Consider the following 18,940-nt stretch of genomic DNA (forward strand, 5'->3'; position numbering starts at 1 on the left):
GAAGGGAAGTTTAAATCCTCTCCCTGGTCCTAGACCCCAGCAGGGGTCTCCCAGGGGAGGTGAGGGGCAGTGATCCAGCCAGTGAGCCAGCTCTCACTGCTCCAGCTAGGGAGCAGAGGAGTGGGGCCAGCCGTGATCTCTGGAGCAGACGGTACAGCCCAGCTTGTGGCTGGAAAGCATGCTGGTATACTGGGGGACTCTGATTTAACTTGAACTAGAAAGAGATCTGAGACAGAAGTTTCATAAACTGGTTTGACCTGAATTAGTAAAGTCTGCTACTTCATTCAACCGGGTTTATCTTAAACCAATTTCTACCATTTTGAAACTGGTTTGTGTTCATTAAACTTCTGTTCCATTACAGTTTTAAGCCAGTTTCTGATCACTTAAACCAGTGTATGTGTAACTTCTATACCAGGCCAAGATGCACCCCTCTTTGGCTGGCTAGTAGGGCTGTGCAAAGCTTTGGTCACTGATTTAATTTGGAGGAGATTTGGCTGGCTCATAAATGCTGAGATGGTGACGTGGATGGAGCACCTACAGGAGCACAGGGGGTCCCCAGTGTGCTTGGCAGTGGACCTGAAGCACTTCTGGTCCACTTCTGGGTCTGCCACGGAGTGCCTCCAGCTCAGCGACTGGTGCATCCTGAGTCTGGTGGGGAGGGGCACCGAGGTTCCCCCAGCAGCTGGTTGCCAACCTGGAGGATGCGGTGGGGGAGGTCTCCTGCACACCCAGCAGCAGACCCAGAAGTGGACCAGAACTACTTCTGGTCCACTTCCAGGTCCTTTGCTGAGCATGCAGGGAGCCCTCCCATGCTCCTGGGGGACACTCCATCCACCCGACCAACTCAGCATTCATGAGCTGTGCCTGGTAGCTCAAGGTATGTAGAAAAAACATTTAAACCTGTCTCTATGGCCGAATTGCTGATTCTCTGAGTCGGCATCAAATCTTCAGATTCAGATTCGGCCGAATCAAATTGAGACAGTAATCCAAATCAGTGAATTGAATCTCTGTCCCCTGAATTGGGCCGAATCCGAATCGAATATGACCTGCTTCACATACCCCTATTGGCTAGCCTCATGAACTCCTCTCTGGCCAGCTCGCCTCTGTTCTTTACTATCCTACCATCTACCATGTAACATCCTGTCAAGTTTCTTGGACTTTAAACAAGATCTGGTGCATTAGCAGAGGCATGAAGTGAAGTTTTCAGAGTTACCTGTCTTGCACTGTGTTTCAGTTTGATCCAAGGCCCTTTGCTTTTGAAGACTAAATTACCTATCACTTAAAATAAAAAAAATCTCAAAATGACTTTAAAATTGAATATCACCTTAAAAAAAATCAAAATAAGCTGAGTTCCTCAGTCAAATGCAGAGGGAATTATAAAAAGATATGCAATAATATGACAAACCTTTTCTTTTTCTCCAGGAACATTGCTTTGCAGCTTTCTCCAAGGACTCTTTCCTCCTTCAGTCAAGAGTTAAGGAATAGACCTATTTCATGTGGTGATGTTTATTCACTTAGCTATTCCTACTTGGATAAGCCTCTTGAGATGCTGTATTTCTTTTTCCAGGAGGCAGGCAAAAAGAATGCTAAAGAACACTTGACATACTGCATATCTATTCAAACACACCGTCAGTTTGCTGATTTATAATTGTCATCGTCCAGTTACTGAAGGCCCAAAGCTTAATCCATTAATAGCTCTTAACTTAATTAAATGCATTAATGAAGAGAATGTATTCATTATTGACTAACATCTTGTGTGTCCTAATGTTTGTTAAAAGTATTCATCTCCCTTGTTTTGGATAGTTGTTTATCTGCAGATGAATTAAAGCCCTGCTTGTCACTGCCAATGTGAGATGCTGTGAAGGTGCTTGACCTTAGCGCTTGATTTTATTTTTCTCAGTGAGGTTGTAAAATGAGCTTTTCACTACTTGCCCTTTGCAGCAATTTGAAATAAAATAATAAAACCCTCAATATTGAATTTCTCTTGGCAAAACTTTGCCATTTTGTTTAATTAAATCTACTGTATTTTATCATAAAATAAAGGCAGTATAAACTTGATTAACTTGTCACGTAGGCTTTGGAGGTAGCTGATTAAATAAGATGCGTGGACTTCTATTTTGTGAGGGTGGAGAAAGGCTGCTGTTTACCATTTTATAAGTGAAACATGGTACTTTTTTGTGAGGGTGCTTTTTCAGCTATTGTCCACATGTACAGCCTCTTGTTTTCTCTTCTTGCAGGAGAAAAAACTGAAAGGGCTGTGTAGATAATACAGGGCAACAAGTGTGTATCAATATCAAAGGTTGCTCTTATAAATCATCCCTACTGACTAGATTACCGTCTGATAGTTTTAGTGGCAATATGATCTGTCTGGTCCTGTTAGCAAACTTCAGAAAATAGTGCATCCATTTTTTGTCTCTGTCACACTTGACTGTTTAAATATTTTCATGGTTTAGTAGATCCATTGTTTCATCTTGTTAGATTAAGGTAATTTACAGTTAGTGATTTTTTTTTTGTGCATTCGTTTCAGTATACTTCGAAATAGCAGCATTGATCAAAAATGGATTTTCATCTTGCAAGTTAACAGTTTTAATTGCTCAATTTCATTCAGGTCATTTTAACGTGTCATTTCTTTTCAATATACAGTTATTTCTAGAGGATTAGACTGAGCACTTCTGCAGGGCTCTGTAGTGGAGGGGAGCCCTCCATCTTGTCCTCATCATGTGGGGTAGAGAAAGTGTAGTCAGGTTTGATTTGGAGCACACCTGACCTTATGAGCAAGTGGGTGGGAAAAAGGTGGAGAGCATCAGGAAATGATGGCCATGGAGAACTGGTCCTTCGGACAGGCCTTATATGAAGGGAAGTAAAACTTGTTCTCAAGGCTCTTTTCCTGGTAGAGTGCAGCAAAATGCTGTCACTTGCTCTGGACTGAGTCTAGGTGGTTAGTTGCAGAGCAGGATTTTGTGGAGTAATATAGCTGTAGCCTGCTTGTAGTGCAGAGATTGGTTTTGTATGGAAAACCATGTTTGTATTTGTGAGAGCAGATGTCATCTTTTAAATTGAATATCAGAGTTTAGACTTTGGGCTTAGGGGCTAGGGACAGACATTACACACAAACCAGTTGAAGTGATCAGAGACTGGTCTAAACCTGTAACAGAGCAGATGTTCAGTGCACATAAACCAGTTTCAAAATATCCAAAACCAGTCTGAGATGAACCTGGTTGAATGTAGTATCAGATTTGATACTACAGACTTGATGAGACTGCTGCCCTCATCATGGTCGCTCTCCCCTTGCTGCTCCAGCGGCTGGGTGGGGGTGGGGCCAGATGCTGGCCGGCACGGCCTCTTGGAGGAATGGCGGCAGGGAACAGAGTTATTTCCCTGCTCTGCCCCTGTGGTACCAGCCATCACTGCTCACTCTGTGCCTGGGGCAAGCCAGAATAAACCCCTTTCCGCCCCCCCTCCCTCCAGCATCCAGAAGGGGGGAACCTTATTCTGCCATTGCCCCAAGCTGGAAGTGAGCGATGGGCAGGTCCAACTGCGGTCCACTGGGGGCAGTGGGGGTAGAAGGGAGAATAACCCCTGTCCCTGACCCCTCTACCTTGGGGAACATGGTGGCCTGCCACTGCAGCAGTGGAGATGGTGGGGGAGGGAGGGGGAGGTGCTCAGCAGATCTGGCTCCAGTCCCTGCCGCTGGGACAGGGAGGGACAAATTAAACCCCTCTCTGGCCAGTTCAGCCCAAGCTGGACATGCCCCCGTCCAGCACAGCTTCCTTGCAGGCGAGGGCATGCTCTAGCAGCCCCCAGCTCCTGGCCTGAAAAACTGCAGGCATATGCCTGCATTTCCTCAGTCCAGAGGGAATGTCTGTACTGTTAGACTAACCTGCAAAGGTTGAATCAGTTCAGGCTCCAGTTTTTTGATCGTCTGTCCCTAGCCATGGTGTTAGGTGTGCATCACCTTGTGTGTATACTTCCGTATACAAGTAGAACTTGTGAATAATAGTTTGTCTTGGGAAGCTTAGTGAAAAATACTTGCTACTGCTTCCTTTGTGGGGGAGTAAGAAAAAAATATTTCTGAATATTTGTTTTGTGTCAACAGCATGTTTTGCTCTATCTAGGACACAGGCACTCTAAAATAAGTATTTTCTTAAAACCCTAGTACAGAAGTCAAATTATTTAATTAGGAGTTGTTATGTTTTGGAAAGGAAATTTCTAGTATTTCTGGTTATGAATAATAGAGGTACAACCTTGAAAGGGTCAAAACTCAAAAGGCACAGAAAGAGACCTATGATGTTTTTTAATTGCCTGATTTTTCAAATCATCTCATGACATTTTGCTGAGGCTTGGTGGGAGGGCAGGAGGGTGCTAGAATTCACATTTTTTTGACATTAGATTAGCCCAGAGGATTTTACAATATCATAGACAGATGCTTAGAAATACTGGGAAATAAGATATCTGGTGGGCCTTGCAAAAGTAATAGGGGACCAAGAAGGCTTGATTTTAAAAATATAACCTAGAAAACAGTAATAGAATGGATCCTAAAGAAAAAATGGTCTGAACTGAGCTGTTAGTGAGTTTGATCACTGAATCGGCCTCTCTAGAAGCAGGCTAGGGATGAAGACAACAAAATCTGACCCTGAGTGGTCAGTTGAGTTCAGAAATCAGGAGACACACTTGCTTTAAAGTAAAATGTCCATAAAGTCCATTCCCAAGGTTTATGCTCAAGTCTGTAGTGTTCATCGTGATACTAATAGCATCAAATCTTAACACAGCAGAAAACTTCCAGAATGAGAGTCATCAAGAAGTCTGTTTGCTTATTGTTATATCACTAGAGTTCCTGTTTCAGTTAGCTGCATCACCTGTCTTTTCCCCAGGGGGTAACAATGTATTTAAAAACAAAATCAAAATCATACTTTTCTTTAGGTGAGATTTTGTATTCAGATTAAATTAGGGTTAGCATATTTCCCAATCTAAAAAAGAGGACACCTGTCACAGACAGTGGGGAGGGCAGGGGGCAGGGGAAATATGACGGTGGAGAGGGGCAGTGACATGCTGGTGCCTTGCCCCTGCCCATTCTGTTGCCCCTCACTGATAAGCCACCCCACCCACAGCCCTGCAGCTTCCCCTCACTCTGGATCCGCTGACCCTAGCCCTACCAGTGCCCTTCACTCCCAAATAGCAGGACCCTGCGCCCTTATTCCCAACCTGCAGGCCCCTGGCACTGCCAGGGGCCTGCGCACCCAACCTACAGTCACTCAGCCTGTGCCCCGAGCTTCTGATCTGCAGCCCCCTGCTAGCCCTCCTGGTCCCCCTCACTCCAGCCCCTTGCCCCCCAGCCCTGCTGGTGCCTCTCACTCCTGACTCGCAGGCCCCTGGTGCTGCCAGTGGAAACCCAACCCGCAGTCACCCATTGCATCCCTCATGCCCCTCACTCCTGATCTGCAGCCCCCTGCCCCCCTCCCAGCCCTGGCGGTACCCCTCACCCCATACCCACAGCCCCTGCCCCACCCCCAGCCCTGCCTGTGCCCCTCACTCCCAACCTGCAGCTCCTGGCCCCCCAGCCCTGCCGGTGTCCCACATTCTGGATCTGCAGCCTCTGCCCCCCCAGCCCTGTCCCACCCCCGCACACATACACTCACACTCACACTCACACACACTGTCTCTGTCTCTTACCTGGAAGCTTGCCAGAGCCCGCATGGGGAGCACATGACCCCTAACAGCCAACCATGTTGCCCGCTGCTGCCACCCCTAGGCAGCCAGCCCCGGAGAGCAGAAAACTTGGACATTTGCTCTTATTTTAAAAACCCAACCAGACATAGCACAGGGGGCCAAAAAAGGGTGATGTCTGGGAAAACCCAGATGTATGGTAACCCTAATTAAATATACATTTTTCTGTTTAAAAATAAAATTTGAAATTCACAGCCTATGTTAACACCTAAACTTACTATAATAATTTAAATCTGTAATATAGAAGTAAGGTTCAGGAAGGACACCTTTGATGCCAGTGTTTTCTTTTTGTTTTTTAAAAAATGAATTCTCTGTCCCCTGGAAGTCATCTGGAACGAGAGTTTGTTGAAAGTGATAAACCAGCTTTTGACAACCGCACTCTTTTTTTTTTTTTGCCCCCTGCCCTGCCGGCACAGAGAGAATATTTTCTTTGTTTCCATTTATTCACTTGAATTCAGTTCAATGTCTGCTTCATCAAGAGTTGAAAAATCAAGTGGAGGCTGGACAAGTAGGAAAGCATGTTTTCCTCTTCCAGTACATGAATAAAAACTTGCTGGAAAGCCCAAGATATGGTTGTTCTAAAATCTTGAACAACATGCTAAGAAGAAAAGAAAGACTTAGTTAGGTTTAGTGATTACAGTTGATACATTCTCTATTTAATAAACTTGGTTTAAATATCAATTTGTTTCAGTAAACCTTTTTTTCTTGCATATGCAGCATATGCATTTAGATTTAATTAATTAATTAATTAAACAATTTTAAATGCTAGTTTTCTGCATTGTAACTGAATCTAATTTCCATCCAAAAGGAGCTCAACACAAATCACAAGTAAAAAAAAAAAAAAAAATGAATAAGAAATATCATTTGCCATTTTCTAGTAGAATAAAACATAAAAAATTAATGAGTTGAGTAAATGTAAGTTAGAATACATGCTTGCTTAAATATGTATGAAGTGTATTCTGGTTATCAAGATGTAGCTCCAAGCTTTGTGTCAAGTCTTACATTTTGTTATAATGGTAACCATTTTTTGATGGTTGCCAACCAGTGAGAGTAAATCCTTTTTTAGGAAAATAACCAACAAAAAAATTACAAGAACCAAATAAGACTAAATTTAATTAAACCGGGGTTTCTTGGGTGCTGATTTAAGTCACGCTTGATATAAGTGAGTAAATGACGCTCTTAACTAGGAGCTAAATTTAAAATGTGAAATGCGCACTTAAAATTTTACCACATGGGTGGTCAGATTTTGAAATACATTCAGCTCTTAAATTATCCTTTGCCTAGCAACCTAAATATGGACTTAAGAACTAAATTTTAGATATTGTTGTTGGAAAGTCTTGGCCCAGGTTCTTAGTTAAAACAAAAGAAAAATTGTCTTGTATTGGACTTGTGGTATTTTGAGAATAATGCTACATAGTGAGAGGTTAGGAAAAGTCAAAAAGCATATGTTGCTGTTATTCTTTCCATTAGATTTCTAAATTCTGGCCTCTTCTTCAGTTCAAGAAAAATGCATTATATATATCTTCCTCCATAGAGGGAAGATGTTATATTCATGTGTTATGTAGATCTTCCTGCAAAACTATCTTTTCCACAAGACTGTTGGGTTTGATCATGTGCTTTCCTCCTGCACTCCTGATTTTCTTGCAAGTGGTGGCACAGGCAATAGCAGTTAAATCCTTTTGCTTTATCTATTTTAATCTGAGGGAATATGAAGAAAAGGAATCGGAGCAGGGAGGAGGGGAGGGAATATGATTTTCCTTATTCCTTGATGTCTCCTACTAGGCTAACATCTCTGGTTTGGGGATCAGCTGCCAAGTCCCTTCCTTTTGCACTCCTCTCCTGCCACCTTCCTCTTCCATCATGGGTGAGCAAAGAGAGACTGAAAAATGATCCACCTGGGAGGAAGCCGCCTTAGGGTCACTGAAATGGAAACTCTGCCATGGTTGCTCCTCTGCTGTGGACATTTGCTCTTCCCTGGAAAAGGGGCTCAGCGTATAACCACCCTTATTGGGATCTTCACTTTCTTCACCACCCACAGCCCAGACTCCTTAGGAGTTGTCTTTGCAAAGAGTTTTCTTCAGCTCAACTTGACTAATCAAGCTTTTCAGGGTGAAGTCTAAAAGTCTTTCTGAGTTCCTCGTCCAGTTCACTTCTGCGGGTGAAGCTCCAAGATCTTGTGTTTTCATAAATTGGGATTTGAGTCACTTGGCAAAGAGTCCCATACCCACTTGGTCTCTCTGAGGGGTGTTCCTCTCTGGTTCATCTTCATTTATGTATCTTGTGGCAAGGACTGCTGATATTTAGTCCCAAAAAATAAACAATCAGGTTGCAAGCTTAGTTTTCAGCAAATGTAACATTCCCTTTTGAGATACTAACTCCAGTTAAATTCCAAGGTAATCATTCAGTAAACGCTGAACATTATTCTGTGGGTTGTCAAATAAGTTATACTTTGTTACCATTTAAAAGCTGACTGTTGTTTTTTTTAGGTTGTTAATGCTGAACCCATGCAGAAAAGCCAAGCATTATGCCCTCACAGCAGCCATCCTTCTGTTGCACAACCCAACTGTTCTGTCCCACAAATGAACAGTGTTTGATTGCCAATTCAGAGACTACATCTTGGCTCCTGATAGGGCACTGAACAGGTGAGAGCCAGAAAACCCGCAGGTAGCAGGAGGAGCTTGAAATCAAGGTTTCTTCCTCAACTCTGTGTCTGTTCTAAAATCAGTGGGAACAGGCAATTGTGGGAAGAGAGCTGTAGAGAGGCATTTAGTATCAGTGCTCCTGGGGCCTATTGGAGAATTGCCTGTTTCTTAGTATTAGAGCTTGTGTGCTCGCTGTCGCTCTCGCTCTAACTCAAACGCGCACCAAGCCAAACTGATTAAGTAATGTCATGGCTGCCGTGAAACCTTTCGAATGGTAGATGATCAACCACTTATATAATGGTGTCAAGATTGTGGATCCAATTAGTAGCTTGATGAATGTCAGAAATTCTGCTGTTTGAATGACCAAATTGTCAGAGTTGAAATGAAACCACAACGCTGAACGGAGGGGTTTGGTGGTTAACGTGCTGCATACTCAAGTTTGCATGTGCATGCACCCTGGCCTAACTGTGGATCCTACAGATGTACATCTGTACAGATCATCCCTGCACCTTTGTGAGCAGGGCTGCTGCTAGCTTGAATACAAGTGCTCATTAATCCATCTCTTGGAATGTGTGCTTGCTAGTGTTTTCAATTTGCCTGAGAATTTACAGATAGGAATGAATAGGATTATTTTGGAGCATCTTGTACTTTAATGTTGTTCTAGCTTTCTCAAGATTCATTCCAGATACATAAGACTGCCAAATGATCTGGGAATCCTTGAGGCCTATGCTTACATGTAGACAAACGTGTTGTACCACATCACACCCTTCTAAATATACAAACAAGTAGAGTTTTCTTCATCTTATCCCTGGATAGTTTAGGATTGACCTGTGAAGTGAATTTCCTGTAGTTTTGTTCTGTTGTCTTTTAAAAAACTGAAAGTTAGAGCCTAGCTCCCTTGGGAACCTGCTTCATGCTTAAACATAAAAAAAATTTATGTACAGTGACTGCTGCAACGTTAGTTCAAATGCTAATGCTTCCTATATGCTCAACCTTATAGTTTCAGTATTGCTGTTTGTTTTTTCATTTAAGATTTTACCAAAGGAAAAACATCATTAGCACGATTCAGCTATTTCTAATTAATTAATGCCAGCATGATGTCCTCACAAAGAACGAGCCTGTCTTTTTTTCCCCCCTCTTCGTAATCCAACTAAAACCTCTTGTTTTATCGGCAGCTATGCAGCAGGGAAGAAACCTACAGCCAGTCTTTTGGGCCAGAGAATACAGCATTGCAGGATTCTCAGCTGCTCCTGAGGCTCTCTCTAAACTCAGCAGTCAATGCTCTACATGAGCAACTGATTGGTAGATCATAGTACCCAAAGGAGAGGTCACTTCCATTTAACAGCAAGTGCAGTGGTGCTGGTGAATATGCAGTCTGGAAGGCAAATAAGTAGATAGACATATACTTTAAGGAGGAATGTCTCCTGAATGGCACTTCAGCCTACACAGCTTGAAATGAAGGGATGATGCAGTGATACTTTTACAAACTGCGTTATAAAACTAACTGCACTCATCCGAGATGCCAAAATGGGGTGTGCAAAAATTGGAACTATGACCTGCCTTCTCCAGTTGTCTTCTCATCCTTGACTCTTTTTTTAGTGGGTATCACACTGCCATATTTTTATTTTTTTTTTACTTTGGGTATTGTACCTTAAACAGTAGTGGCACTGTCTTAAACATCATCCACTCATGGGCCCCAAATTAAATGTTGTTTGCAGTGGAATTTGGAGACCCTCACTATGACCTACTCTTTACCTTCTTTTATGCTTGGACCAGCAGTGAAATGCTTAGATGGCAACGCTTATTAGCATCAGGCCCCTCAGTTAGCTTTTTGCTGAGGGGCAGAGAAGCAGCTCTTCCCATTTAGAGCATGTGCTTCAGGTTCTTTGGACTTCAGGCAGTCATTGTTATATTTATCTAAATTCCATTTGTATTTAGCAGGGTTAGAGACCAACTTGAAAAAAAATAACAGATGCTGAAGCACGTGACTGTAGTTTTCAGGGAGAGAGAATGTCATACCCCTGGGTTACTCCCTCACCTCAAACCCATATTTCTCTTCTGAAGCCCTATATGTGTTGAAATTGCAGTCAGGAACCATTCTGAAAAGCTGAGCGAATAATTTGTGATAAATAACATACCACATGATTGCAAATCATTTGTTTTGACAAGCTGCCTGAAAACATATCTTGACACTTCTAATACAATTTACTCTACGGCTTCCTGTTTCAAATGCTTACTTCTCAGAATTTACTTAGTCTTATCCTAAATCAGGTGGTGTTGTTTCTGTTCATTGATTGGATTGATGTCACTGCTATAACCAGGTTTATAATGGTTAAGGTCCAGAAAATGCAGTTAAAACTAGCTTATGTGAATACTTGCTGTAATAGAATTCTAATGTTTGAGAGAGGCAATAGCCAAAAAGAGAGCAAGTATCATTGTGACAGGTGAGCTGGAAAATTAAAATAATTTTGCTTTCTGCTGTAGGAAGGCGCTGCAGAAGAGAAGCAGGAATTAGGGCAAGATTTGAAGGAAAGGGGAGGTACCTATCATATGAAACTTAGGAACTGTTTCAAGCATTTTACATGAAAAAGAAAGTGACCCAACAGGGCATCCAGTCCAACCACCAAATACAGAGGCTGGTTTCCAAATCCATCAGTTTCTGGCTTAAGGGCCAGGAGAGGTAGTTAGCCATGTTAGTCTGAAGTCAGGCAGAAGGCAGAGTAGATATGCACCTTTATAGACTAACTAAATCAGTGATTTATAGCATATGTTATCAGATGCTGTGAAGGGACTTCAGGAAGCAGAGCTGCTAGATAGAAAGCAGTGATTGGAATACAGAGGCTAGAGAAGGGGGACGAAAAAGCAGAGCACTGCTGAGAGAGGCAAGGTGGTTGAGGGGGAAAAATGCCTTTCATCTGTGCCGCTCTGTTGAACAAAGTCATTGTTCATCTGGCCCCATGATTCTTCCATGCCTTTCCACCATTGTGCTTCAGTGGGTGGGATGGAGGATGCCCTTAGCCTTGCCTAGCCTATAGCGTGGTGATCAGGGCTATTTCTCTTGGGACTGGGCCACTTTTTTTTGCATTTCATATATATATGAAATGATGCCATAAAGTCTGACCTCCCATATGATTATATATAAAGATTTTCTTTATAATCATAGGTTTAAAAAAAAATTCCTTGCATCTGATAGACTTGTGTTGGGGAAGTGAGTGGCGGTTTTTGGCATACGTTTCAACTAATAGAACTGCTGATGTTCTTAGCATAGATGCCAACTATTAGAAATGTTCTGTGAGTACTGTGTTACTTCACTTTTAAGGTACATAGTTACTTCTGTATTGTATCAGCAAAGAAGAGCCATAACTAAACGATGGTGGAGAGCCCCAGAGGAATCACAAGAGGCATTGCATTTGAGTTACATGCAGTCCTTTGGAGGAATAAACTGTTTTTCCCTTCTCAGTCAGCTAGGGCTTCGTCCTTGGTCTATAAAGTTGCCACGGTCTGTGGGGAAGCTAGTTTGAGCAGCCCTTGTGTTGAGACATGACTACTATGTCCTTTTTCATTTTCCAGGGGTTCTGAATATAGCTAAGTATGCTTTTTTCTTGAATCCCTTACCTTCAGACAAGAAAATGTATGGTTTTGTGATAACAAAAAAAAAAAAATAATAATGAAATTGTCTTTTGTCTATTGATAAGTTCAGTGGGTTTTTAACACAAAGGGCTGCCTTATTTTTGAGGTAAGGTTCTGCTTCCCTGGAGTTGAACATGCAGCTCCTGGAAAGGTTATTAGTATAATATGCTTATTGTTTTAATTGCAAATGAATTTTAAGCCCCAGTTTGTTAAATCATGGCCTTTTAAAGTCACTCATTTAGATTCTTGTAAATTGTAATCACTAAATTAGAAGTGCTGCCCTCAAAGCTCTAGGGTTAGCTTTCAAAGGACTCCCTGGTCTCTCTTTTAATATTTCAAGTGAAATGAAGACGGGAAGTAGTTGTTTGATATGCAAGAGTTGTTCTATATTGTGGATGCTAGCTGCATTCTGATATCTATCAATAGTGATGAAGAACAATGAATGCAACACTGCGGTATTGCTGTTCAAGCAGAGCAGTCTGTAAAAAGGTGATGGTTGTGACAATGGCTGGTACAGTTTACCAGAGCTGGTAGCCAACAGCCATTAAAACAAGCACAGAGCAATAAATAAGGTCTTGGTTCAGTCTCCGAAGAAGAGAATTTGAAATGTAATGTGTCAGCTTCTCACATATGCCCCCTTCTCCTTCATATTCCTTGACATTTTAAATATTCACTATCAAATAAAACTGTTCCATCATTCAGAACTTCTTTTTTATCACCACTGTCTTTCCTGAAAGACTCTGTTTAATATAGGCAAGTGTACCTTTTTCTTTTTCTTCCTTTAAAGCACCCTCCTTTTTTATTGTTTTATTTGAACACAGTTAGTGGGAGGTGTTGGTCCAGCTAGCTCAGGTGTTTCAGCTATGAAGCAGCTCTTTGGACTTGCATGTGGGATGTTCATCTATTTTTTGTAATTCAATGCTTTCAAACAGTCTGTTGGCTTCCTGTGGGGCGGTGATTATTTTTAAACAACAGCACACTATGTATTTATTGAAATAGTACAGCAAAAATACCAGAGTATGCCATCATATTCTGGGTTCTGATTGGCTGGTCATATCTTCCACTATTTATCTCTTATTTCTATTCATGTCATATAATAGGAGTAGTCACTGGAGCAGGACAACATTGTGGCAGCATAGTGGCATATTGTTTGAAAGCAGTTGGAAATGGAAGACAAGGCTTCCTTTTGAATTGTGGCAATTATCTGCTAATAAAAATGGGAAGCACTGCAAGAATGAGCACTAAAGAACTTACTAGTGCTTTAATCCTATTTTATTATATGTACGTGTATTTTTTTTAAGAAACTGTACAGATTTTGCATTATCTGGCTAAATACTGTTTTTAAGATACGTCTGCTGAAGTTTTGATAAATATATTGTTCACTGAGTATGGAAACAACTCTATGTAGTGCCAAAACAAAAAAATACTCAATACCCGATGTATAATGCAATAACAACAGAATTACAATTGCCTTGTATAAAGTATCTGGTAATGAAGGCAAATAATGGAGTTCTTTACAAAAGCAGATGCTAACTGGCTCCCCGATGCTAGGCAAAGAACTGAAAAGTGATACCAGCTGGAGGAAAAAAAGACAGCTGAAAAATACATTACAAAGAAGATGCTGTAGATGCATGTTTGCTTAAGCAGTAAATACTTGTATAAAATAATCCTATGCAATTCTTATTAAGAGGCAAACTGAGAATATCGTTAGAATGTTCTAGGAAATCGGCTGGAAACTCAAAGGATGTTTCTAGGCAGATTGGAAGAGTAACATAATGACAGCACTGGGAATAGTGCATTAGCATTTACACTGCAGTCGTCTACCAGTGGGGACAACCCTTGGAAGACTGTTTTAAGTAATAGTAAGAGGTAGGGCTTGCCATTAAAATCAATAGTTCGTATTATCCAAAGTAGTAATAACGTACTCTGCTGAGCTCAGCATTGCTTTTAAAAAATAAAACAAAAGAATACGTGCGTGTGTGCATGCGCATATGCGCACACATGCGCACGTGTAGACACACAGACGCAAACTGCATCGACTGCAGCAGCACATGATGAATGTACACTCGCCCTGAGCTAGGGAGGGGCATTTAGCACATGAATTGCGCTCTGTATTTCCTCCCAGTTTTTGTAATCTTTCATCATTTTACTCCTCTAGTCTCCTCAGCAGGGACACTGTTTCAAATGATTGCTTCCTAAATGGGCATGGTAATTTCATGAAGAGCACATTCTCTGCAGAGGAGGTTTCTCTGTGTACACAGGCTTTTTGCACAGCAACAGAGGAGAGAAAAGAAATGGTCCCTTTACTGCATCAACTTTTTAACACTTTTTCCTCTTTAACATTGGTCTGTTGACAGTTCCAGTCTTTCTTACCTTGTGAATATGTAATTTTTTAATCAAACAGCTCTAGCAAGGAAGCCTAAGACTCTAAAACAGCCAGTTGACTACTGTCAAGGGATCTCACTGAATTAGGCAGATCAGAGGCTTGACATGGGAGTTCCTATATCCCAGATGAATGCCACCAGAAACGGACTGTTAGGCTGCCTTGGGGTGTTACATGTGCTCCTCGCCTTCCTTTCTGCACCCTGCATCCTAGCTGCGTGCCTTAACTGCTGAACGGTTGACTATTCAGGTTGGGAGCCCTTCCTTCCTTACAAGAACATCAGAAGTCTTGGTTTCAGCCCAGTGAGGAACAGGGACATTTTTGGAATCTAAAGTTTTCATGGGACAGCAAAACCCTCCCCCCCAGATCAGAGTAAAATACAAGGCTGCACATGGAATTGATTGTCCCTAATGCTATACTCTGGATATTGGTTTGATCAAACAGTCATCATGCTTCCTGTAACAGTGCCTCGTCTAATATCAGGCTTGAAAAAGAAAGTTTTGCTGGATCTTCCTGACAAGAAGTGAGTTTTGATGCGGTCCCTAAAGAGATGGTGTACAGTGTTCTCTGCATGTGTGTGTGTGTGCTCTCATTGTCCCTTAGCTGCCACTCTAGGCGACTGATTGGGAGTAGCTTAAGAAGTATGCTTGTAGAGTTCTGTTTTGCTTTTAGCAAATGAAAAGCAGATGTGTTTGGCATACAAAACGAGTAGTAAAATGAACTGTAGCAGAGAGCAGTAACGGGTCAAGAACACCTTTCCAGAGCACTGAGTTTTCCCTTTACCTGGATGACTGGAATCTATGAGAGGCCTCTGGGGGCAGACCTATATTTAAGGGGTGTAGGTTGTAGCCGTGTTGGTCTAAGGACATAAGTAGGAAAGGTTCTTTGGGTGAATCTGATATCTTTCATAGACATTAGGGCTGGAAGGGACCTCGGGAGATCAAATAATTGGAAAACAATTATTAAGCAAGCTTTTGGGTTCAAAAACCCTTCGTCACGCTGAATTGTTTTCCAGCTATTTAAGTTCGTCTAATAAAAGATGTCAGATTCACCCAAAGAACCTTGTCGACCTATATTTAAGATTGTTGTGGCATGTATGCGCCATGTAGCTTCAAGATGAGTCATCAATGTTTCCGCAGTGGGGAACTGATTTAGCTGTGGCAGAGGTAAGGTTTCCCAGCAGAACTGGAACTTGGGGGTAGGAATCAAATTTTGAGTGCTAGACTTCTGCAGTATGAATAAAGCATCCTAGCTTGCATGTGTGCAAGCCACGCTTTCACATGCAGCACTTCTTAAACCCCAGCCATTTGCTTCTGCTTCAGGGCATCTTGCATATTAAAAAGAAAGATTACCAGTTCCCAATGGCGACTAGCAAAGCACATCCCAAGTCACTCATAAATGTACTGCATCAGTTGATATTAAAACTAAAAATATAGCTTGATGCTGTGTTACTGCTCAGTGCAACTATGCAAATCTAGAAGTATGACTTGTAATAAAAAATGTGTTCATATTGTTTATGGTATTTTGGCTTTTATAGAGAAGAGAAGCTTTGTGGAGTTCTGCTATCTTTCTTTTACATTAAGAGCCAAAACCTGACTATTTGATCTGTCCCCCTATTCAAACTGACCTGACAAGCAATCAAATGTTACACAGAGGTTGGGGGTTCACTGGGTGAGCTACAGCTGGCATAACTAGCTCTATTTGTGCATTGATTTGTCTGTTGTGAGATGATGGAAAGTTCAGCATGTGTGCCTGCAGTTCCCAGCTAGCAGAGTAGTCCTGAGAGGGCCACACTGGAGCAGACCTTTTGCTGATTCAGCCCATGCTAGGGTGTCTTTTGACACTTTCAGAAGATCTGGGAAACTGAAAATTGCTGTAGCGCATTTGACTTTTTTCTGAGTCCTCACAGATTGTAGCTCAACCAGACTGGAATCTGATCTGGTCTGTGGGCTGTCTTTTATTCTTCTGTCTGGAAAACGGGTTTTCAGCATTGTAATTCCATAGATGGAGATAATTTATAGAAATCTGAATTGCCAGTTTCTGTTTGTTGGTTGGTTGGTTGTTGTTTTTTTTGGGGGGGGGAGTTAATCTGAGACCAGTACAACGAGATGAAGTGGATTTGTCTGTCCTGTTACCACCTAGTTTTGGTACTGAATCCACAATGAAATTTGGAGTGATGTAGTGGTCACAGGCATGATGAACCTAGATCTTGAAACCTAGTTTGTGTTTTTGAGAGAACCCATATCTAACTGAGCAGGATCCAGTGAATCTGAACAAGAAAGAATGAGTTTCAGAATCTGAGAAGTTATTTGGAGAGGTTACTGTGGAGGAGAGCATGGCTCACCCTGTCAGTGTTGGTAGTCCTGACTAGATGCAACAGAAAAGGCTCACAATGTGCTAGGCTACTAAATTGAAAAAGGTTGGGGGGAAATGCTATAATGTGGGTGCAGAACTGAGTGTAGCACAGCAGGATTTAGAACCCTTTTGCCTCTAGAAACCAGGGCTTTGCTAAGTTTCCCATTTAAACTCAGGTTTTTGAGGCAGGGTTAACACTGAAACCTACAGAACCGTTTAAACATAGTGATAGTCATATGATACCTTTTCCCCCGGTTTCATATTGATGATGATTTGGTCAACCACATATCCAGAGCAGGAGCTGCCCACCAGTTGTCCATATTCAAGTTAAGTTATTTTGACCATTTAGGCATTGAAAAATCCAAACATTTCACCCTTTAGTTCAAATTTACTTCGTAGGCTTGAAGGGAGATTGAGTTGGCTAAAGTCAGCAAGAGTTCAGTGAAGCTTCTTAAGGTCTACAGAGCTAAATACTGAAGTCAGGTCATTAGTGTAATATCCTTTGTGGTCTAGGTGGTGGAGTCAGAGGGAACTTGGACCCGGATGAGTTGGATGGTTCCTTGCTGAACCCAATACACCTGACACTGTGATCTCCTTTTAAGGGCAATCTGCTAAAGAGAACTGGCAGTAGCCAATGCCATCTAACCTCTTCTCTGAGTTTTTAGTTGTCTCTTGTTTTCATATTTACTTAACTACCTGCAGTATCCCAAAGACAGCATTTTTCATGCTTCAAATGCATTACAGAAAATCAGCTGAACAGATCTGAATAATAGATGTAAACAGAAGGAAGCATTTGCTTAACTCCAGGTCTGCCACCTAATAACTGAAGTACTGAGCTATTTTTTCCAAAGTTAACTCCTACTGGTTCTCACCCTCTCTCTCTAGGAAAGCAGACAATGGGTTTAGACAGCTCGGTCACCAGCACTTAACTGACATTTACAGCTCTTTGAAGTTTTGCTAATTTTGTAATGGTGGTTAAAGTGCACTAATTTCAATCTGTAAATATAGGTGGGTAATAATTATGCATTTTTTGTATGATTGGACATGGGGCTAGGGAATGTTTCAGTGAAGCTACTGGAAGCTGAGTGTTAATTGCAGGGATCAAGCTCTTGCAGCTCTATGCTAAATGCTTTTTCAGCTATTTTTATTCACTTTTTTATTTTGTAGTCTCTCACCTGTCTCAGATTTTCCCCCTCCCTGTTGCCTTGGAAACATCCACTAGTAGCAGTTAAATTGTACTCCTAACATACATTTTCCTGTAGTAGAATGGTAATAGCTAATATTGACCTAGCTGCTAGTGCTGACTCAGGGATACAGCTGTACATATAATATCTTTCCTTGCTCCTCTTAATGCATAATGCATCAGTCTTTCACCTTGGGTTGCTTGGTAAAGGTGATATCTAGTCACAGTTAAGTATTTCTATTTGCTTTTTAATGCCTTTCCCTACTGAAATGTTAGATTTGGCTGATATGAGAAACTATCTTTTGAACACTGGATCTAGTTTGGAACCCAATACCGAGGGACAGCAAGGAACATGAAACTTTTGGTGACTGACCTTTATGTGTAGGAACTGGAAATTTGTTTCCTGGAGTGAGAAGACCTGTACATAAATAGAAATGTTTGCTCTCAGCACATTTGTTTATTCAAATCTATCTAGAGATCCCATAACTTTAAAAAACTATAGCATTCTGCACTATCAATGAGAAAGCAGTTGATGCAAAAGAAATAACTGTGTTAATTTAAAGATTTTAAAAAGGGATTTAGTTCAAATGCACCTGTAATGAATATCTGCCTTGGGAATGCCACATGGTAATGTCGTCTCCTGGAGTGTACTATAGCTGTATGCCTGAAACATTAGCACAGAAACAGGAATCATAACTGCAGAAAGATAAGGATTGAAAGTCATCCCTCAAGGCATTACAGTAGGGGTATTTACTTTGAAAGCATTTTCCCTTCTATTTTTCTACAATGCCTAATAATTCAAGTCTGTTTATTTCAGTTTTCTGAATCTGACGAGATGACATCCAGATCTATACCTCTACTGTTGAACTGTTCTTTTTAAAAAAAACCCCTTAGTATTAGAAGGAATGCAATGTATACAAGTATGCTGGGATCTCAGCCATTTAATATAATCAATGTTGTTTCTGAATCCACATGGTATATAAATAATACCTCATTTCAGAAGCAGTATCATAATGCCTGCAC

At 41.5% G+C, this 18,940-nt stretch overlaps 1 protein-coding gene across 5 annotated transcripts in view; it reads left to right on the forward strand.

Moving 5' to 3' along the window:
* PATJ (PATJ crumbs cell polarity complex component) overlaps window positions 1-18,940 on the forward strand; it is a 238,175-nt gene that overhangs the window by 118,579 nt on the left and 100,656 nt on the right. The window lies entirely within an intron of this gene.

Source organism: Crocodylus siamensis, chromosome 5 (genome assembly GCF_052110815.1).
Source record: "Crocodylus siamensis isolate JL-2025a chromosome 5, ASM5211081v1, whole genome shotgun sequence".
NCBI lineage: Eukaryota > Metazoa > Chordata > Crocodylia > Crocodylidae > Crocodylus > Crocodylus siamensis.